Source organism: Pipistrellus kuhlii, unplaced genomic scaffold, assembly GCF_014108245.1.
Source record: "Pipistrellus kuhlii isolate mPipKuh1 unplaced genomic scaffold, mPipKuh1.p scaffold_m20_p_5, whole genome shotgun sequence".
In the NCBI taxonomy this organism is placed as follows: Eukaryota; Metazoa; Chordata; class Mammalia; order Chiroptera; family Vespertilionidae; genus Pipistrellus; species Pipistrellus kuhlii.
In genome coordinates, this window is record NW_023425551.1 from 39,391,440 (window position 1) to 39,415,556 (window position 24,117).

Here is a 24,117-nt window from a genome sequence, read left to right on the forward strand (position 1 = left end):
AATTTTTCTTTTGGAAAGATAGTGCCAGTAACAGTGTTTGAACTTTGTAGGCACTTGAGTGCATGGAGACTGTGTAGTAAATATTAAATTAAGATTAAACTGAAAGTGGTTTGCCCAAGTTTTGAACTTCATGCTTTATGATATTAGAGGGGTTAGGGAGAAAACTCTGTAGATCTGAGCAAAGGATTCAGAAAATAGAAACTTAGGAATAAAAACTATAAAATACCTCTATGGGAGAGACTGCTAAGTGAGGGATCAGGTTATACTACCGCATTGTGTGCAGAACTTCAACTGGAGTCAATCAGAGTTACCACAAAATCGATGTCAGGATCTTTCCCTGACACTGTAAAGGAGGCAAGCTCAAAATCTGAATCCTTTCTTGATAAATGTCTGGGAGTGCACCAGCCCCTCAGGGAGGTTAGGCATTTGATGGGAATGAATGTGCCCGAGACTCTAATATTGCTGGATAAATTAACAAAAAAGAGAGAATTTTGTTTACTATCTTTCTATAAACATGAGATAATTTTTAATTGCCCTCAGAAGTTGTTCAGTTTTTATTTTTCCAGATGGTTGAGTATTTTAATGAAAAATACCTCTTGAAAAAATGGTATCAGACTGGACTCTTTTTCTATTCCAATAATTTTAGAAAAATATTTTTTTCCTGTTAGGCTTACATTTAACCTGTGTGTCAGAGGTTAACTTCTGGGCACTCCTGTTTCTGGAGTATGAGGAGTAGTTTAACAAGCACTACACCAACCACTGTACTTCTCTCCATGACTTAGAAAGAGGGTGAGGAAGGGAGGTGAGACATTTAGCAATGTTAAGCTTTTTAAGACCATTTATAAAGTATTTTTACATGAAGAGACAAGGAGTAATTAAAAATCACCTTCCAGCCGAACCGGTTTGGCTCAGTGGTAGAGCGTCGGTCTGGGGACTTAAAGGTCTCAGGTTCGATTCCGGTCAAGGGCATGTACATTGGTTGCGGGCACATCCCTGGCAGGGGCTGTGCAAGAGGCAGCTGGTCGATGTTTCTCTCTCATCGACGTTTCTAGCTCTCTATCTCTCTCCCTCTCTGTAAAAAATCAATAAAATATATTTAAAAAATCATCTTCTAATTCTTGAGATAGTCATAGAATTTAAGCAGAAGTAGTGATTTTAAAGAAATGCTTTAATTGACTGGATATCTAAAGAACCAATACATAGTACTTACTTGAAGTTGGTGTTGACTTAGAAGCTTTTCTTATCAGTTATAATAACAGAGAGAATTACTTTTTTATTATTTTTAATCTTTAATTATGAAAATGTTCATAGGCTTTAGAATTTTATCATTCAAGTATTTATTAAGTTGGTGTCAGATAATTGGACTATGCATCATTTTAGGATATGCTATAGGAGATCAAGGCAATTTTAATAAAAAGTAATAGCACTGGTCTATTGATTGAATGATATAAGTTTTTTGTTTATGTGGGATTCATGAGAGATTCATAGTGAATAAATGCAAAGGTGTAGACAGTCTAGTATTTCTTGACACAGTATTCAAGAAATTATCAGAAGGTGTGATTTTCATAGTATTGTGTAGAATTTGGGCTTTACAGATCATGCATTTCTCCTGGTCTCTTACACTTGAGTGCCTGGAGGAGCCCCTAAGAGGTCCATTATCCTGTTGAGGACAATATAGTGGGTGAGTGGAATAGGAAGAAAGTGCATATCTTCTCACCTCTGTCCAGATGTCTTTAGACTATATCATAGTAGCACCAAACTTTCCTAATAATCCACTGGAGGTCTATTTTTTTTATAGTTATATAAATTCTGTTTTCCAAAGACATTTGCATGATTACAAGTTCAATTAGATTAATGTACCACTACACAAAATTTGCATTTTTATTTTTGTCTTAGAACAATCTCTTTAACATTTCGAGCTTATTTCTAGTTCCAGTGCTTGGGAATTTACTACATTATTGTGAGATTTACTTATAATGTTCATAATATAACTTTTCTGAGTTCCAGTAGGCTTGTTATACAATGAGGATGTTGCTATAATTAATCTCTATGGTTCGGCCTTAAAATGCTATTAATCTACGTACAATTTCCATTTATTCTTCTGATGAACTCTTCTGGGTGTTTGTATTTCATTGCGTTTCTCTGTGTATGTAAAATAATACTGAGCATGAGTGGTTAGAAATATTTTTTGGCAAGTGGCTTCTTAATCCTTAAATTAAATTATGTTTAAGAATGACCCTGAAGGTAAAGCCTCTGTTGTTTGCATTAGAAGTATGGTTACTGAGCTAGCCTCTGTCTTTCATGTTCTTCAATGCAAGTCTCTTGTTTCTGATCTCTCAGTCTTCCTATTTGCCGGTGCCAGAGATGGAGAGCTATTTCTCATTCTATCTTCTCTCACCACACACGCCTCCCTGAATTGATACTCTGCATAATCTACAGGCTCACTCTCCAACTTTGGTGCCATTATGATTTAAGCAGAAGTGGTTAGATAATCTACAGGCTCAAAGTTCCTAGAGCCTTAAAGTTCCATGTTGTTCTTGGGTATGTCAGGGGCTGTCCAGTTCCTGCCCAAAGACTTCTTAGATTGTGGTGATGAGACGGGGAGTGCACTGATGGGGTTTGAGATGGGAGCCAGTGGGGCTGGATTCCCAGATCCAGGCTTTCCAAATGTGCCATGTTAGTTCAGTGTAAGGGTAATCATACTGACGATGATGCTGAAGAAAACTAAATAGTAAATGCCATTGGGAAAAAACATATATCTGTACTCATAGAGACAACATAAGGAGGAAAATTTCAAATTTTAGTTTATGAAAAACAAACCAACAACCTGATTTACAATACTTTTGTAATCTAATTTTAACTTAGGTTTATTTATTGAGCACCAAAATAACAATTATGCACATAGCTAAATGCATCACATAAACTCTATTCTAAGTTTTATTGATTCTAATATTTCATTTTACTAATGTACTCACACTCAGAAGTGTCAAGCTCTTTTAACTCCAACCATATAGTCCAGCCCTATACTCATGTGATGGAATTGTTGCTTCAGATGTAAATAAATAAATAAATAAATAAATAAATAGCATCCTGACCAAGGTGATTTTGAGCTTAAAGAATTTGTGCCCACCTGAAAATTGTCAGGTCTCCACAGGCAGATCTTTTTTCTTAAAAAGAAAAAAAAAATTTGTTAAGTATCTTTGTACATATACCATTGCCTCCCCCCTCCGCCCCCAGACAGATCTTGAGAAGTTTGGAATAGAGGGTTAATCACAAACTGGTTCTTTGGAAAGCATTTTAAAAATAACATTTCTTGTTTGTGCCTACTTGTTCATTGTGACAGTAATGAAAATAGAGGAAAACTTAATATATGAAATATTTACCTATACTTATACCACAAGTATAATAGATAAATTTCAATGATGTTTTGCCATACACTTTCATAATTCTTTTATGCACACAAACATTTTTTTTTCTCCTGGATTCAAAATTGCTCTCATCTATTTCTTTTGTTTCTACTTTAAATATTAACTTTTGGGGGTTTTAGTAGATTCATAAAAAATGTAATTGATCTCTGAGATCTGGCTACCCTTAAATCTTTGAAATTTTATTAAAATTTCATTTATTCTTTGTATGAAAACTCATGCATACCAATATAAAAATTATTTTGAAACCCCTATTTCATATCTAACAATGTTTTGTGAACATTTATATGTCATTTAAATATTATTCAATAATATGCTTTTAATGGCATATATTATTCTATTATATGATTATATCAAAGATTTTACCAATTTTTTTAAATTAAGGCTTTTTTCCCCCCCTAAGTTTATGTTAGTTTTTATGCTCAATTATTGTCTTTGTAAATAAACTCCTCTTCCAATCTGATGGTGCATGTATAATAAATTTCCTAAATGTGTAATTAATAGGTCAATGATTCTCCAAATTTAACTGTTTTATAAATGCAATAAAAATTACCTCCAGACATGATTATGGCAGTTTATATACTCTTGAATTTTAGCTAAGCATATTATTGTTTTAAAATATATATTAATCAAGCTTAATACGATAGCACATTGTTTTCATTTGTTCTTTTGTTTACTAAAATTTTCGTATATTTATTAATCACCTCTATTCCTTTGCACATTTTGCATGCATATTCATATACTTTATTAATTCATTCTACATAATAACATTTTGCCACAGATTTTACAAATATATTTTCCTGAGCTTATTGCTTGACACTAGGTGTGTCATCTTGGACAACATGTTTATCTTGGCTGTGTCTCAGTTTCTTTAAAGTTGAATTGACCCAGTTCATTTGTTTAGTTAATGTGTTCTGAGTCTGAAAAATGGCTTATATTTGGGGACTGAGTGGGATTGTGACTTCTTATTGCCTTTTGAGTTATTACCTGGTTGTACAGGTTAAGTAGCATCAAAGTTGGCTGCATGTCTGTTTGACCCTTAGAAGTGTCAAGCTCTATTAACTCCAACCAAGACAAAGCTCTTGGGTTGCCCATCTGGCCTTGCCAGTTGTTGAGGTAATGTTGGCTCGTGGCTTCTGGTGCTAAACAATACCACCAGCACTCTCATCTCCGTTGATACTAACACACTCAGCACCGTGGTCACCTCTCCCATAGCCAGCCCTGGCCTGAGGAAAAGGCCACTATAGAACTTCCCAGTGATGCTAGTGCTCCTCTCTCATGACCATGCTGAATGGGACCTTAATTGTTGGCCTCTTCTTTTGGTGGAACATAATCTGATGGGTATTCCAGCCTACGTCAATAAATCCTTGTTCATCAAACTGTATATTCTTGTCCCTTTGATGAAGTTCTCTTTAAATCCAATACACTTCCCCAGCTCCTGCTGGTGTGAGGTAGGTATTTGTGCAACTCCTTGGTTATTTAGTCTCCTTCCTCCTTTGTTGGGCACAGCACAGCCCCATGCAGTTAATGCTGGGATTTAATACTGGTCATCAGGCTGACAACCAGGAGAGGAACTGCAGCAGGAGTGTCTTGCTTTACATAGGAAAGACCTCTACAACATCTTCCAGCATGGAAATGTATGTCTCAGGGCTCCAGGGTTTTCCTCCCAGGGCTCTGACCTTAGGATAACAGACCTTCCTTGAATAAGTATTGAATCATCTGGAACTCTGCAACTTTAACTTTCAGGCCTTTCATTTGCTGCTCAGCTGGGTCTTTTCCACTTTGTAAGCTATTAAACTTCCCAATGCTCTCACACTGAACCTTTAATAGCTTTTTAGGAGCACTGGGTTTCTTGTTGTTCCTTTGTAGTTAGCAATACAATTTATCAGTAACCAGCCAACTCTGCTGTCCTTTGTGGGTATTGTTCATTTTTGTCTTCCAAATGCTTTCCAGGTCACCATTGATGACCTTAGCAAGTGAGTTGCCTTGTGATGTATGTAGCAAGGACTATCCATGCCCCATACATCACTCAGAATGGGATCATCCTAGTCCGCTGGAGTGAACGCATCCCCAAACCTATCTCATTGCCTCTTTTCTTGGGAAAGTGTCACCATATATCTAACTGAAGGTTCTAAGGTGGCTCCAACAAATTACCTAAATGTAGTAGTTTCAAACAGCAACACACATTTTTTCTCTCTTAAAGATCTTCTAGAGGCCGGTAGTTCCAAAATCAGTTTCAGTGGGCTGAAATCAGCTATTGGCAGGACCTCACTCCCTCCAGATGCTTTAGGGTAGAATCTGTTATTTGCCTCTTCCAGCTTCTGGGGGCTGCTGGCTTACCTTCACATTACCATCTTCAAATGTCTCTCTCACTGCTGGTTTTCACACTGCCCTCTCCTCTGCTGTGTTTATATCAAATTTTGCTCAGCCTCTCATAAGGGCATTAATGATAGCATTTAGGAAATCCAGGATAATCTCTTCATCCCCATATCCTTAACCAACTATAGCTGGAAAGATCCATTGTCCAAATAAGGTACATTTACGGATTTTAGAAACTATGACTTGATATCATTGTATATTAAAATATAGCCTCTCACAACATGTACAAGATTTATTGGGGGAATACCTGTGAAGAAAAATGGGGAGTGAAAGAGAGATGATGAAGAAAGCCTTCAATGTAGTTCTGGGGGCTGCTGGAAGGGCAATGTATGAAGTGTTTCAGGCTGCAATGTAATTACAGGATGGTTTTCCCAAGCTGATGGGAAGTCCTCAAGTCAAAATATTCTACTCGAAAAGTCTATGTCTGTAGGAATGGATCTGCAACCATAAATTCATCTGCAAAGGCATTGGATTGGTGCAGCCCATTGGACTTGTGGCCTGGACAAAAATATGGTGGTGGATCCAGAAGACCAATAGCTTGACTGCTCAGTCAACTATGTTTCCTAAAGCAGGAGAGCTGAGGAATTCATTTTCATGACCACCACATCCATCTGTGTACCTTTTCCTCTGATATTGTTGTCAATCTTTACATCTTTAAAGGTCCCTGACTAGATAGGAAGTACATTAACCAATAATTAATTTAGACTAGACCATTTTGTGCCTGATCTTTAGTGCACCATTTTAATTTTAGTGTGCAATTCTGTGGCAAGTGTCTAAGTTCATAATTTGGCACATCAAATAAAGCCTCATTCATGCTGAACAGCTCTGATCACATAGTCACATGGTGTTGTGTGCCTCAGCCAGACTTAGTTCCAAGCCAAGATGTACTTTGCAAATAAAGAATGGTACTTGGAAAGTAATAGTGTATTCTTAGTCCCAAACTATAAAATCTGTGTTGTGATTCTTCTATTGAGCCTTCTGTCTTCTAAAGTCACTTTAAGAATCATTTACTATGCTTGGACATAAAACATAAATGGCAGGGCCACTCACACCATACCTTATACCCAATGTTGAGGCTTTTCTTACACGGGAATTCACTTAAAATGGGCAGCTTTATGTATTACCTTGTGAATGAATTGGGAAGCACATCTAAATATGGTTTATATTCTCTCCAAAATCTAAAAAAGGCCTACTAAGCACTGTGCCTCTTTCTTCACAGTAGGAATGCAAAGGTTAGGCAATTTTTCTCATTTTAGAGAAGCTAGCTTGACCTGCCACAGGCCACCACTCCTCTAGAAACTTCATCTATGTGGCAGGTCTCTGAATTTTCAAGGTGTTTATCTCCCCTCCATCCGGCATGCACATGCCTTTCAAAAAACATCTTCTATTACCACTTCCTGATCATCTGATCTAATTAGCACATTGCCACCAATGTATGAACTAGCATGACAGTCTGTGGAATATCAAGAGAATCAAGGTTTGTCTAGTACATAAGACTGAGAGTCAGAGCTGACATAGCCTTAAAGTAAAAGAATGAAGGTTAATCACATCTAATTTTCTCTATTACCTGGGGTAGAAAAAGAAATGTTTGCTGGGTCAATGACTGCATAAAAGATGCAAAGAGCTGTGATAATTTGCTCCATTGATGATACCACATTGGGAACAGCAGCTGCAGTTGGTGTCATGACCTGATTAATTTAATGACAATACATTGGTATCCCTGAATATACATGAGGCTTTTGCACCGGATAAATAGGGAAGTAAAAAGAGGATATGCTAGGAATCACCACCTCTGCAGCTTTTATGCCTTTGATGATGGCACCAATCTCCGCAACACTGAGGAATATAGTATTCTTTCAATAACAGGGTAGAAAGTAAAGGAGGCTTCTCCTTCTTTTAAAAAAATATATATTTTATTGATTTCAGAGACGAAGGGAGAGGGAGAGAGAGAGAGAGAGAGAGAAACATCAATGATGAAAAAGAATAGTTGATTGACTACCTCCTGTATGCCCCCTACTGGGGATTAAGCCCATAACCCAGGCATGTGCCCTTGATCAGAACTGATCTCGGGACTCTTCAGTTCGTAGGCTGATGCTCTATCCACTGAGCCAAATCAGCTAGGGCTAAAGGAGGCGTCTTACATAATGACGCTTGCACCATGAATTACAGAACCAATGTGCAGACACCTCCAGTTTGGGAGGAAGATAATTGAAAAATGGATCTGTAGTCACAGTGGATCCACTATGAGGAAGGCTTGGGCCAAGATTTCATCTATAACCTTACCTCCACAAGTTTCTTTGACAATCTGACTTTGGTGGCATTTCAGCTCTTTGGTGCTAAGCATCAGTTCAGTGTAGTAACTGTTAATCTCTGAATGAGTGTTTCCATTTTATCTGTGCATAGTCAACCTGATGCATGACCACATGCCCCTCTGTGGAAGGCTTGGAGGAAGGGTTTTAGTCAACATTTGTGGCCATGTGAAGGGTCTGCTCTGGCCCCCAATCAAAGGACTATGGGTTTGAGAATTGGTTTCAGTTGAAGATCCAGGTAAGTTCTCTTTTATCACAATGATTCACATCAAGTTTCTGCTTCTAGATCTAGAATACTATTATGTGTATGTGTCCAGGAGTATTTTAATGGCTGCCCATTTTTTCATTCCTCAGCATCTTCATACTCCATTAGCCACCACCAGAGATCATTTTACGTTAAAAGACTTTGATTACTGCTTCTCCCCATTGACTTATTAGGGTAATTGCACACAGCAAGTCTCTAATGATTACACAGTGCCACCTGGTCTCCATCCATTTGCAAATAAGCAGGGAGCCCAATGTTAGGATGGCAGCTGCAACCATCACCTCTAGCCTATAGAGAACAGCTACTGAAGAGTTTTTCCAGGGTGTTAGTCTTCCCCACACCAATGCATTTGTTAATACCTTTGTGGAGGAGATGTCCTCTGGGTCCTACCAAGAGGAATGGTTAGAAGTGGCTAAGCAGATTACACATAGTAGCTGTATTCCAATGTTATCTCCCTAAGTCTTCATACTCCTCCTATTTGATGCCACATATGATCTCTTGTACTCATGGTCTTTAAGCCACTAATGAACCCGTACTTTAAATTTTAGACATTTCTAGTTGTTTTGTATTTGGAATTTTTTATGGTGATATAGTGTGCCAGATTGTAAGAATTGTGTTAGTTTGTGGTGTAAGATTAATATTTGCATTAGTTAGAAGGTCATCTACATTTGTTCATATTTTATATTTCTTTTGACTACAAAATCTTTTGATGTTTTAATTATCAGTTAAATATTTCTTATATTATTAACTAGAGGCCCAGTGCACAAAATTCATGTATAGGGGGAAGGTGTCCCTCTGGCAATCAGGGCTGGCAGGGGAGCAGTTAGACATTGATCAAACTGGCAGGGGTGTAGTTAAGGGTGATCAGGCTGGCAGGCAGAAGCAGTTAGGAACAATCAGGCAGGCAGGCAGGTGAACAGTTGGAGAGGGTGCAGGCTGCACCAAGGGAGACACCCCCCGCCCCCTCCATGCATGAAGTTCTTTGGTATTCTCATCTTATATTACTTTTTTTGGTCATTTATTTATCTCTAAAACAGAGAAATTTTTCAAGAATTAATTGATTAGGCCACTTTTTATTTATTATTATTTATATTAAATTTATTGTTTCTAATCTCAAAGTAAGCATTTTTGTCATTAATGAGAAAACTTAACCCATTTACATTTATTGCTTTGCAGATAGATTAGGTCTTTCTGTTATATTGGCCATGCCTGAGTGTCCTGTTAGTGGGCATGAAATGACAATGAGAGAGTCCATTCATGAAATGAATCTGGTGAGTAGTTCTGTCCCTTTGAACATTAAAAATATTTGAATATAATTTAAAATATTGTAAAAGTCTCTATTACTAGAAGAAAGTTGATTGATTTTATAAAACTGTTATTAATAAAATGTCAGAGATTTAAGTGCAGACTAAGTCTTGGTCTTCCTCACAGGAGCTGGCCTGAAGAGCTGCTGTTGCTGCTGGCTGCGGTCTTTCTGCCAAAGGCTTTTGGTGTACATAATGCAGTGACTTATTTCAGCTGTTTTCTCCAGTGGCTATAAAGGGCATCAACTACTTACTTGTTGGACCTCATGAGTAAAAAAGAATTTTTAAAGTAAACTTTTAATTTAAAATAATTTCAAATTTACAGAAAAATTAAATGTAAGATGATGCGGAATGTTCCTGAATACCCCTCACCCAGTTTCCCCTAAGCTTAACACCTGGTATAAAACATGGTACACTTATCAAAGGACTAATGGTAATTCACTTTGAGGGAATTCTAGACTTCATTCAGATTTTACCAACATGTTCACTAATGTCCTTTATCTATTTCAGGGTCCACTCCAGAATAACAGATTGCATTTAGTCACGATGAGTAGATTTTTAATAACTAAATAACACATATCCAAAAACATTTGATTTGATAACTCTAGAACAAACTGTAGCTGTGTCTAGGATATGAGTTTTGAAGTTAAGATTCATAAGGTCTATTTGTATTGCCTTCTGTGAAGAGCCTTATGATTAGGGCCCAAGACAGCATCACACATAAAGAGGCATTTTTTAATTTATTTATTAATTTATTTTTTTATTGATTGCCTTGACAATGTGGAGAGGAATGAAAGTAGAGAAAAGTAAAAACATCAAGGCATTGATATCATGTTTAGTTGTGCCTTCTTATGAATAGGAATTTGTCACTAATACAGAAAAAAAAGTCAGGAATTCAGAACAGGTCAAGCTGAACCAAAGGAGAGTCTCAAAATGGATAACTGACCATTTAGCACCCCAGAGAGCTGGACTCGCTAAGCTGGTTTCCCTGGATACTGGAATACTCCCTACCCACTGGAGTTGAATGACCAATTGTTGTACATTTGAATAAGTGTTCAGGGAATGTACTGTGTGTCTTACAGGGGTGTAGAGTTACTAAGAAGGCAAACTGTCTTTAGAGGTCATTGGAAGAAGATAATGACACAGACTTACAAAGATACAGACTTATTATCAGGAAAAGCTTACCTTTGTGCACTTTTGATATGCTTGTACTACTAGTAGGGTGAAACATTGCAATATAAATTCCCTACTCTTGACTATAATATTGACTATATTCAATAATATTGTAATTACAATGCATGGTTCCCAGTGTGTACTTGAAATATTAGAAGGATCACTTTGTAAAGTATAGGGTTGTCGAACTGCTATGTAGTACACCTAAAACTAATGCAAAATAATATTGATATGAAATGTAATTGAAAAATAAAATAGTTTTATTATATATATGTGTATATATATATATATATATATATATATATATATATATATATATATTGATTTCAGAGAGAGAGAGATAGAAATATCAATGATGAGAGAATCATTGATCAGTTGTCTCCTGCATGCTCCCCACTTGAGATCAAGCCTGCTACCTAAGCATGTGCCCTGACTGGGAATCGAACTGTGACTTCCTGGTTCATAAGTCAATGCTCAGCCACTGAGCCACACTGGCTGGGCAGAAAAATAAAAAAATAAAAGAAATGCCCTATTCTTAGATGATCAAATGCTCACAGGAATCAGGGGAATGCAAAAGTAACATCACAGTTACTTGAGTCAGATGCTCCAAGCACACAGTGTCCAGTGGAATTTAGGTATGCCTTCTCTGCCCTACTCCTCTGGGGCTTCCAGGTCTTCAGGCTCAGTTCTTGAGCTGCCTCACAAAGCCTCTCACAGTTAGGAAACTCAAAATCCCTGCATCTTTTGACTTCTCTGCTTTCTCTTTACACCTCCCAGCTACAACTGGCCCCAGTTTCTCCTCAGCCTCAGGAGAATTATTATTCATTTCCATCTGTTTCTATTTTAGATAGGGTTGGAATTGTGTGGGGTGGCTGCATTTTGGATTGTGTGGGAGGGGAAGATGCAAAGCAATCAGACACATTAATCAGACATATTACAGTGCAGATGTCCTGTGCACTGTTATGCTAAGAGGCTTCTTTCTCTAGCTTCAGTTGCAATGCCAAATGTCTACTTTTTCTCTCCTTGCTTAGGTGTATAACAGGAAACCAGATGGGAGTTGGCATTTTCAGGAATCAGGGAGGGAAGGTGGGAGAATAGGACAAAGATAAGGCAATGACTGTTCTGCTTTACTTTTTATATACTTTTGAGTTCTTTAGATTTGCCAGTTTCTCTCTCTCCCTCTCCTGCATTTCTATTTGGACTCAGTGTGTGGGCTTGTTTTTCTCCTCTGGTGCATTGGGAAGTCTACATTCTATTTTTATTGTACTAGAGGTTATTTTTTCCTCCTTGTACCAAATTTGAAGCTCTTTCTCTTTACTGAGCAATGCCAAAAGTGACAGAATGTTTATTGCAAAGCTGAAATTCAAACCTAAGGCAGTTTTATTCTAGCATTGCTATTCTTCATTAATAAGTCCTTAAACTATACGATGATGTTTTAATCATCTCCTAATTTAGTCTTTATTTTTAGCATTATTTCCTAGTCTTTTTAACAAAAAAATATTTAGAGCAAGAGTTTTTGAACTAGGGTTACATACTTGTGGGTTATTCCTTGTCTAAGTTTATCTCAGCCAGTAAAGCATGGGTTATTTTACTAGAATGGCATTTATCTGAAGACTTGGGAGAGCATTGTTGACTTTGTCATCATCTATATTTACAAAGGAATCTAGTTTTGTATGTATTTTCTGTGTACACTGTGTGTGTGTGTGTGTGTGTGTGTAAATTCAGCATATTATGTACTCCATCAAACAAGTAGTATTAGATTAGTATGGTAGATGAAGCAAAGTGGGGTATGCCATGATGTTAAAACATATACTCATGTCACCCACCCTAGGCTTTTGTGAGTCTGTCATTTAGAGGAGCAGGGCTGTGTGATTGTTTAATAAGTCTCTGGGGGACCATGTAGCTTTTTTTTATTACCACTTTATAAATCATTGTTTTATTTATCAACTTTAATGAGTTACTTACCATCCAAACAAAGTTCCATCAGTTCAGTCAATTCAAATTTGTACTGTAAGTGTGTTTTATTAATTGTTAATTTATAGACATGTGACTTTGCTTTCTTCCATTTCCAACCAAAGTTATTCTTTTTTTTTTTCTCACAAAAATATCCTCAGATGTTGCCTTTTATTAGTTTGTCTTCTACCTTACTTAAATGTCCTCATTTACCTTTTTAAATGTTTAAAAGTTACATTTCTCTTTGGAACCTGGATCTGTGAAGCATAATCATGAACAGAATAAAGTACTAAGTATGAAAAGGAAATTGAGAACAATATGAAATCATCATAGATTTCAGTAGATAAAGGCATTATGCCTAAGCTTCCCACAATGGACTTGACAACAAAGAAGATGATAGCTCTTCCAAACCACACCACTAAATTGATACCAAGCAGTACTTATCAATCTAGAGAAACTTTGAGTGTACTTAAATGACAATTTAAAAGTATAAGCTTTCATTATTGTAGAGATGCAAATGAACCTATATTTTTGGTGTGTTTTCTGTAAGAAAACAATGAGGAATAACTTCATGAAAAAACCATTGTTTCTATTTAAATGAAACCGTGTTCACTCTCTTTGCACATATAAAGTTATTCCTCTTTGCTTCCAATTCCCAAGTTCAGACATCTCTCAGGTTCTTCTTCAGTGGAAAAAATAAAAAAAAACTCCCCTTGATTAACTTTTAGCTTTTTAAATCTTCCTTTTTCATTCATCTTACCTTGGAATTCCCAATATGTATAGGTTGAATATTTTATATTTGTCTTTTAAGTATCATTATTTGGGTCTCTTAAACTTCCCTTCCTTTTATATGTGATTTTCTTAACTTCTTATCTTCTCCTTAACATATTGAGGTATTTTTAGAGAACACTTATTTCATTTTGGGAGGGTGGGGAGGGCAAAAGGAAACAAAATAAATTTTTTGTTTCCTTTGAACAATATCCTATTTGAGAGACTTTTGATTTCAGAAATAGTGAGCTTGCTATTTGGATAACTGAGAGCAATTGAACATAGTTGTGAAAATCTGATTGAAAACATTACAGAACTACCTAAGTAAAGAAGACTTTCAAGACAAAAATGTGATGAGAAAGGAAGATCAGTATAATATGTATGTCAGATATTTGGTTCTGTGTTGTTTTTTAAACTAGAAATTACAATAAATACTGATAAATGGAGAGAACTTCACATTAGCCAGAATTTCTTCCATTTTGATATATTATGACTTACTATGGGAATCTGGGAAAGGAAGTTTGATTTTTGGGATAGCACTAACAACTTCCCTCTGGATGTCCCCATAGATGATTATGAGATTCAGAGGATTAAGAGGGTTCAAAGAAGAAAAGACATGGCTCCCTCTGACTTCCAGGAGCTCACAATAGTTGTTTCCTGAGACAATCCTTAACACAATTCTGCCTATAGAAAACAGATGATTAACATTTAACATGTGAAGAATTGGGCTAAGAGTAGAAATATATTTAACAACACATATTCTTTGCCTTTGAGTATTTTAGAATCTAGATATATGGGACCAGTAGAAATATTTGGATTCTCCCAGAAGCAGACCTGAGACAAGGAATTGACAACTCGTTTATTTGTGTTTCTATTTTTAGAAATTTTAGTTTCTATGGAGAAGAAAATTTAGTTTCATTGACCTTCAATCCTCTGACTTTTTACTTGAGAATAGATAATTTAAATATATTTTAAATATTTCATCAGGTATGGGTAGCTACTGTGTGTGTGTGTGTGTGTGTGTGTGTGTGTGTAAAAGGTGGATATATTGCTATCATAGGTCACTTCTGCTAGAAAAAACTTTTGGTAGATTTAGCTTGAGAAATATTATTGGCTATTATCATCTTCTTTTCAATAGTAGGGGCCAAAATAGGATTGTATCAGTGGGGGGAAAAAAATATGTTTGAATCAGAATTCCTTTATAATTAATGCTTTTTCTGGTCATTGAATTAAGAGGCATTTATTGCTCCCTGCTATAAGGTGGCATCCTTAATGATGAATTCACTTTGAACTGTAAAACAAAGAGATTTTTTAAAGTATAGATTACGAAGAGATGACAGTCTCTAAGAGGGTGACCAGTATGAGAAAAATATTTCCATTCATCATGTAGATTTATATTTTATCCTGTTGGATTAAGAAATAGAAAGGTACTCTTTTTGCACAAGGATCAGTGAAATAAATCTTAGTAATAAATGCAAAGTTCAGTTTTATAATTCCAAATTATTTAATACTGAAATAATACAAAGTAACTCAAAGTCTATATTGATTAAACATGTAAACTAATTTAAACCATGAGTAACAGTAATATCATCATATAGATATTGCCAGGACTATTTAAGAGATTCTAGTGGGCCAGGTGATAGGTGGATCAGGAAGTACAGCAGTATTTGTAAGAGATGACAACCCCAGAAACCATGCTCGAATACTGGTCACTATGGGGTTCCTCAGTCTTATGATTTCATCCAGTCAGTTCCAGCATCTTTATTTGTCAATCCCTAAAGAGATCTCTTTATCTTGGAGTTTTTTGAGATGCACTGAGTCCACAATATGGCATAAAGTATATAGAGTTCACCAAAAGTTAAATGAAAAGTAAAACAACAGCATATTCAAGGCTTAGATAGAAAATCCTTCTCCTATTAATTTATCCATCCTGGCATGAGACATAAACATTTTGAAGTCATGGAAATGGAGGGAAGACAGAGAAGCCTGGTATTGAATAACATATAGGGTAAGCCTAGGGTAAGCATGTGTGGGAAGGAGCCAAGGTTGACTGCCAGGAATAAAAGTAGAGAGCTGAGCCAGGACAGCACTGAAGATTTTGCCAAAACAGAAACCTGGAAAGCAGCTGAGATAGCAGGAGGCAGAGTCACTGAGTCATCTAAGTGCATCAGATAACTTGCATCTTTTTCTGGCCTGGGACTGTTTACAATAGACTGGTTGGATGTGTGTCAGGAAAAGTGCTGACTAGTACCCAAACACTAGAATACTGCTGAGGCCACAGATAGGATTGAGGTCCCAGTGCCTGTGAGGCAATTCTTTCTGCATTTATCTTCTGGCTTACCATCTTCTCTGCTACTGCCTCTGCTCTTAAGGTCCATAGGCCATGCTCATCTGGTGCCTCTGATGTCTGCATGAACTGCTCTTTTTTATTTTTTATTTTTTTTTTTAGTACAGAAGTTGAGGTTTGCTTTAGAATTGGCAAATTTTGAAGGGGTAAAAATTAAGTGGAACTCAAGAGAAAACATCCAGATTATGAGTCCTATTAGTAACAATGGGGAACAATAGCATTCTTATTGGGGTCATAAACAGAGGGAGAGCCTAAAGCTGGATAGAGTGAATGCCAAGGCAAACTCCCTGTTCCTTAGTGTTCCTCAGAACATCATTGTTCAATATTATGTGAGTCCTTGGAATCACATAATTGAGTGTGTGAAAAGTGTATCAAAAATGCATTATAGTCTAGAAATGTTCCCCCATGCTGGGATTTGCAAGTTCATATTTTGGCTGGGAAATACTAATTTTATTGGTGTGTATATGAAGAGCTCATGAGGGAGGGAGAGGGAGGGTGAGGGAGGGGAGGGCATGTAGAAACAGAGAGAGAGAGAGAGAGAGAGAGAGAGAGAGAGAGAGAGAGAGAGACTTCAAAGGTAATAATGAGGAAAATCAGATGAGACTTCCCAAAAGGGTTGTTGCCAGGTGGAGTGTCCTGACAGCGGAGTGGGAGGTATCCAGGGAGAAAAAGTGTGAGCGGGTAGAGATGTGCAAAGGGCTTTTCAAACAGAGGGAAAAGCCTGCAGATGAGAAAGTGGGAGACATGAAAGGAACTGCAAATAGTTTGATGTGGTGCAAGTGGGAGAAGGAGGACAGATGGTGAGAGATAAAGTGGGAGGCATAAGGAAGGATGACATATGAAGGATTTATTTATTTTTTATTATTATTATTATTATTATTATTATTATTATTATTATTATTTTGCTCTGCTAGGGAATTTGAACTTTTTCCCAATAAGCATGGGGGAGCCCAAAAAGATTTAAGTGGTAGATATCATGATCAGATTTGTGTCTAGAAGTCCTTCTGATAGCACTGTGAAGGATTGATTAGAGGTAGGTAAAACCAGAGAGAGGAAAGCCATGTAAGAGTATTTGAGAAGTCTAGAGAGACTTGATGGTGGCCTAAAATATGGTAGTGAGGCCCTGGCCAGTATACTCAGTCGTTAGCACATTGGCCCACAGACTGAAGGGTCTCGGATTCAGTTCCAGTTACAGGCTCAGTTACAGGCTCAATCCTTGACCCCAGTCAGTGCTCATGAGGGAGGCAACCAATCCATGTGTCTGCCTCGCATTCTCTCTCTCTCTCTCTCTCTCTCTCTCTCTCTCTCTCTCTCTCTCTCTTTTTCTCTCTCTCCCCTGTTTTCTTTTACTCTCTCTAAAAGTCAATGGAAAAAAAATATGGTAATGAGAGCAGAACTCAAGGTAAGTGAGTAGAGTGGAGAAATATTAAAAAGGTAGTTTTCAACTGCTCTGGTTATTACTTCTTTTTTAAATTTTTAAATTAAAACATCATCTTTTCTGAGGTATATTTGACAAATAAAACTGTACAAAGTGATGAATTGATATACAAAATTGTGAAGATTTCTCCCATCAACTTAACAAATTAATTCACACTTTTACCACCTCACATATTTACCTCTCCTCCTCTTCCTTCTCCTACTCCTCCTCTTTCTTCTTCTTTCTTCTTGGTTAAAACTTATAAGTTCTACTCTCTAAGCAAATTTCAATTATGTAATACAGTGTTACCAACTATGCTCACTATATTATACATTAGATCCTCCAATCTTATTCATTTTATAAATAAATTTTGCACCCTTTTACCAAACTCTCTCTTTTGACTAGCCCCCAGCCCCTGTCAACCACTTTTCTATGTTTATTTTTGTATTGTTTTTAGATGCCACATATAAGTGATACCGTGAAGTATTTGCTTTCTTCTGTCTGGCTTATTTCATCTAGCATTATACCCTCCAGATTCACCCATGTTGTAGCAAAGGGCAGAATTTTCTTGTTTTTTAAGACTGAACAATATTTCATTTGATATAGATTCGGTATTATATACACTCATCACATATTCTTTATTCATCTGTTGACAGACAGACACTCAGGTTGTTTCTATTAATATACCATGGTTGTTATGAATAATGCTATAAAGAACATGAGTGTACAGATATCTTTTCAAGATAATCATTTTGTTTCCTTCGGACATATACCCAGAAGTGGGTTTGCTGGATCATATGGTAGTCTCTTTTTTAACTTTTTGAGGAGCCTCCATACTGTTTTCCATAGTAGTTATACCAACATCCCCATCAATAATTCATTTGGGTTATCTTTTCTCCACTTATTGCCCATGTGTTTTATCTTTTGTCATTTTGCTAATAGACATCCTAACAAGAGTGAGGTGGTATCTCATTGTGGTTTTGATTAGCATTTCTCTGATTATGAGTGATATTGAATACCCTTTCAGTACCTGCTAGCCATTTGTATGTCTTATTTCTTAACTATATACTACTGCTTAGGTCTGTAATGCTGGGGAGGTGGGGGGAAGGATGTGACTTTATTGGTTTCTTCTCAATATGAACATCTCTGCTAGTCCCTTCTGCAAAAGGCTTCCTATAGAACAGTGCCTTTTATAACTACATGGGTGAATTTATATACTTGCCAGAATTTGGGTGGGAAAAACATCTTTCAAACAGTGTGCAATAGGAGAATTCCATTATTTAGATTCTTTTTTCTGGGGGCAATTATTTGCTATCTCATGCCATTAAGGATTCTCTGGTAACTACAAGTGGATTTCAAGCTTTTGTCTGCAGTATTAAGGAGGTCGTTCCAGCTGTCTGTTTCATGCTCGCTCATGCTGAAAAATATCCTCCTTTGTCTGAGCTTAGTGTCTCTGATGACACTTCAACAAGATCAATGATTAGCAAACATTTAAGTTCATAAGAATCCCCTGGGGAGCTGGTTAAATAATAGGAGTCCTTCAGGTTTGGTTTGGTTTGGTTATCCCTAAATAATAGGTCATGCCTTCAGGTACACTGACTCAGTGCATATTGGATGGGACTCAAAATCTCCATTTTTAATATGTGCTCTAGGCGATTCTGGAAAAAAAAAATCAAGTAATTATATTGACCCCCCCCCCCCCCTTTATCTATAGGAATAAAACCCTTTTCTATAATTTGGTTGTTTATGGTTGTACTTGATCTGAAGTGGAACTTGAAATAAATCCATTATAGTAAGTAATAAAAACATGATTCTGCTTTATATTCATTTCACTATTTTAATAGGCTATAATCAATTGAAAATAATGAAGCTGGCTAGGTGAATGGTAAGATATTCCAGGATGTTAAAAGTGGCCCTGCATGACATTAGAAATGAGTCTAACCTGATGATAGGACTAGGGCAGTTGTATCCTGCTGAGGGGCTTACAGAATCTGCATGTGTTAGAAGTACAGGTGTGTCCTGGGGGATCTGTCCTGTAGTCAGGCAGCATCCACATCAGAAATGCAAATTCTCAGCCCCACCGTGACCTGCTGAATCAGATATTTTGGTTTGGGGTCCAGCAGCCTGTGTTTTAACAAGCCTTCGGGTAATTCTGATGTACGTACACAAAAGTTGGGGATAATTGGTTTAGTGCACTTATGTCCTTCTGGAGATTGTACGTTTGGGTTTTTAAAGTTTAATAGTTTCTCTTAAAAGGTGAAGATGTTGCTCTCCTCATTTCTCTTGAATAAATTCACATTTTAGAGAGTGTACTTAATTGGGATTTAGTTTACCCTAAAGGAATAACCAAACCAAACCAAACCAAATAACAGTGGATTTAAACTGTAAAATTGCTTTCTCTTTTAAAGCACAAGTTAGGCAGAACAATCCAGGACTGGTTTGACCCTCCACAGAATTAGAGACCCAGGCTGCTTTTATTTTTATAGGTTGGTATTGCAGGTTCTGTATCCTCAAGTTTCCCCATTATCTCAAAAGGCTGCTCTGGTCAGAGCACATACATCTTCATTCCCGTCAGTAGAAAGGAGAGAGAGGATCCACACTTCTCAGACGTCACTGCCACTTACCTTCACTGACCAGGGCCAAGCTATGGGTCAGTATTAGGATATGTAGTCTTGATGCTAAAAGGTGATATGCCCAGCTAAAATGGATGGGTTTTATTACTAAAGAGAAAAAACCAAATTGGGTACGGAGTTGAGGGTGAACCAGTTGTTTCCGTTGCAGTGAGAATATACAATTATCTGGGAAGTATCTATTTTTGACAGGTTCCTTTAAAAACATCTTTACTTTCTTTGATTCATGTTTCCATCTTTCAGCTTCAGTTTTTAATCCAGTTTTTATTCATTCTCAATGAGTTGGGGAAAATAATAATTAGTTCTACTGAAGTTAAAGTGATGGAATTATTCTTATTATATCTACCTATTCCTCTCTGTGTCTATTTCTATGTCTGTCTGAATGTTTACATAATGTTCCCATGACAAACTTATGCTTTTCTTAAACATGATTATTTGCCACTGTATGTTATATATAAATGTGAACATAAAAGGGAATTCCCATGGTTTAGGATAATAGCCCACTTTAACAGAGTTTATGAGTAATGCCATGTCAGAGAATGATTCCAGAACCTTAAGGGAAATATAAGATATATATGATAATATCAGTGACTTATTTTAGACAACTTTAAATAATTCAATTTTCCAACGTAATATTTCCTGAAGTTTGAATCAGACAATGGCTGAATACAAATGTTTTGTATGCTCTTGCGTGGAGACATCTACTCTAAAATGGTTATTGAAAATCCCTTTCTGTAAAATATTCAGTTCTCCAAGCTGATTGCTATTAGCTGTTCATATCATTTTAATTAGAAGAAAACATGGCTGCTGAAAATCAGCCGAAGGTTCTATAAATACACACATCCATCCTGCAAAGTCCAATTTTAATTAACCTTTTATCATGCCAACCTTCCACAATCATCTTTCAGGGCTTCCAGCCATTCATTTTGTTCAAAAGCCACCTGGGCTATTTTTCATCCGTATGCAATCCAGAGCTATGAGGAAGTGCTCATGGAATATAAGCACACTGTTCATCAGCTGTCACCTACATCCCTTTATCTAAATGAAAAGATGCCCAGATGCAATACAGTGGGATATGGTGGAGGGGGAAAAATCAACAAGACAGAATAAACTCCCTCTTCTTTTTTTCCCCTTTTATCTACTCATTTAAGTCACAGTTTGTATCCTGACCTGCTTTGGGCATGTTAGGTTTCTTAACAATAGACTATTTACTGGTAATTAAAGCCACACCCTGCTATAAAGACTGGAAATCAGTGTACGTTTTTACTTCTAGTTGTTATCTACCTGAAAGGTGTTTGCATACGCTATTTGTTGCAAAATCCATCTTTGATATAAAAATGCATATTCTGCAGATTGATTTTTGTATGTTGCTATGAGCCTGTCTGTGGAAGAAATGGCCAGATCAAAGTACAAAAGGTGGCTGGACCTGAATTTACTTCAGTCCCTGGTTACCAGAAAAATCAGTTTTCAGGAAGATGTATCTCATTGTTATGCAGCCAATGGAAACCATTAAGCACAACCATAGCAACCACTGCTGGAAACGGACCTTAATAAGCAAAGAGGCTGGATATAAATTCAGTTTCTATGGTTATATTCAAAATTATGGGGGTTTTTTTGTACTTAAAATTTACAACTCTCACAACTCAATATGCTTACTATAGTAGTCAAACATCAACTACATTAAATTTACTAAGCTTACTAAAATAACTGAATAATAAAACTCTGTTATCATTATTATTATTTGCAGATAATACCCTAGATCTATAGTGGTGATTCAAGGAATCTAGTTTTAAGTGGGAAATATAAGCCTCCTAATGGCTGGTCATTGAATACTTGAAACTCCTCATTGCTATGATCCTGCACTATCTGATTGTTTCTACTTATCTGACCACCTTTTCTGCCTTTCTGTTATATCTTTTCCTGAAACTCAATTCTTTAGGGAAATACTTTGTAATCTATATGCATATTAATATATAAATGTTAGTTATTGCTGTTGTGTAGGACAGAAAATTAGGCAACCAGGAAAATGGTTAAAACCAAGGGTTCAGACTTTAGGATAAGGACAAAGTTGGATGGGTATTGGGTCAAAGTAAAAAGAAAAGTACAGATGTGGATCTGGAATGGGTGAGCTATCTAGCTAGAGCAGAGGCAGCTCTGATATGACCTCATACTTCAGCCCTCTCCTCCATCCTGTCCAAACACTCCCCTCACTCTACTCATGCATGGTAGGCCATGTCTGAAATGGTCCCCAATGAGCCCCACTTCTTGGTATTCTCATCTGTGTCTCTTCTCCTCAGATGGATTTAGTGATTTGCATTTGATGAATTAATTATAACAAAATTAATTGGATGTCACTTATGTGATTTCATCACAAAAGACAATGACTTCATCTTGCTGGCACTATCTCTCTTACTGGCTCTCTCTCACTTTTTCACGGAGCAAGCTGCAGTGTTGTGAGCTCTTCTATAGAGAGATCCACATAGTTGAGCTGGGAGGTAAGCCATGCCTGGAATCCTGACCCACAGAAACTATAAAATTGCTGTTGTTATTTTAAGCCACCAATTTTAGGACAATTTGTTCCACAGCAATAGTTAAATAATGGAGAAGATTGTGAAACAGCTGTCCAGGGGCAGGGAAAAAGACTGGAGTGGAAGGAAAGAGTCCTGATCAGGAAGAGTGGAAGGGACCCTGAAGGAGAGAACCGAGAGAGACATACAAAAAATATAACCTCCCCCAAAGGTTTGTGTTTAAACTGGAAACTAGACAGGAGCAATATAAACATTTAATAGTAAAAACAGGGCAACCAGAGAAACCCTCGGCTCTCAGAGTGGAGCACATTGCAGGACCCCCTGCTCCTCCTCACCGTCACAGAGAAGTCAGTGGCAGCACTATGGCAGCTCCTTGCAAAATCCTTGGTTAAAGAATTTACACTATGCATACTGTCACAGGAAAGCATAACTCAGACTTCTAGATCACAAATTATGGACCGTATATCATACCATATCATGTTTTATATTACACGTTTGATTATGGAGTGGCCTTTTCCCTCTGATTCATGCAGATGTTATGGAATGGGGTGTGTGCGTGTATGGTGTGTGTGTGTGTATGTGTGTGTGTGTGTGTGTGTGTGTGTGCGCGTGTGAGAGAGAGAGAGAGAAAGAGAATCTGAGGAAAAATACACTTGATGTGCTTGCTATCTGAAGCCACTTACTGTAGCCATCCTGCTGAGATGCCTCTCGCTCACAAAGCTTGGTGTTTGCAGGATATGCCACTGAGAAGAAAAAGCATGTTTCTGTAGATATCTGTGGCTGAGCAGATATTAGCAAATAACTTCCTGCAGTTGTCATCCAAGTTGTGGTTCAGAGAATGCTCACAGTTCCACCAGGCACTGCTGGGAGAACTGCTTCAGGAATGTTGTGAGTGATAAACCTAGATCTCAGATATAAAAACTCCCCTTTGGTCTTTTGAACTAGAATTTTTCCCAGAAAGACTTTCTTTAGCGGTTTGTGCCTAGGACCACTGAACAAGTAGCTTCACCTAATTGACTGGTAGGCTCTCAGCACAGGCCACTTTTTATGTCCCTCAGGTTTTCCAAAAGAGAGTTGGCTGCAGTGTAGGTGGAAATGGCAGCTATAAACAAAATCAGCTTCCCTTTTCTTTGTTCCAGCTACTGATTTGTGCCTCCTGTAGAGAAAGACATGGCTGATACATTCCCACTGATGTGCCACTGGGCCTGCCTCTGTGTGGAGCTGAACCATGCTTAGTGTCATGTGCTCTAAGTGTTAGCATTTCCCTCAGTATTTATGGTTGTTGTTCTGCTTTGCTCATGACTCTCCATAGCCAGCAGGTAAGCTATATTTTCTCCTAAGTCCTGCTTGAGCTGATTCTTTAGCAGCCAGGGATCCTTGCGATCCACTTCAGGTGCAGGACTCTACTGTCTCTGGAAACACAGCCTGCTCTAGTATGGAAGTCATGGCATTGAATGAACACCTCTGACAACTCACTGCCGTTAGAAAAAATCTCTCTCTTGTTCTGCTCATCTTAGAATTTGGCTTCCATGGAGTGGAAGAAAAGAGCCACAAGCTAACCTGACAGGCTCAGGGAAGGCCTGCATGGCAGTCTTGCAAACTCAGAGACCTAAGATAAC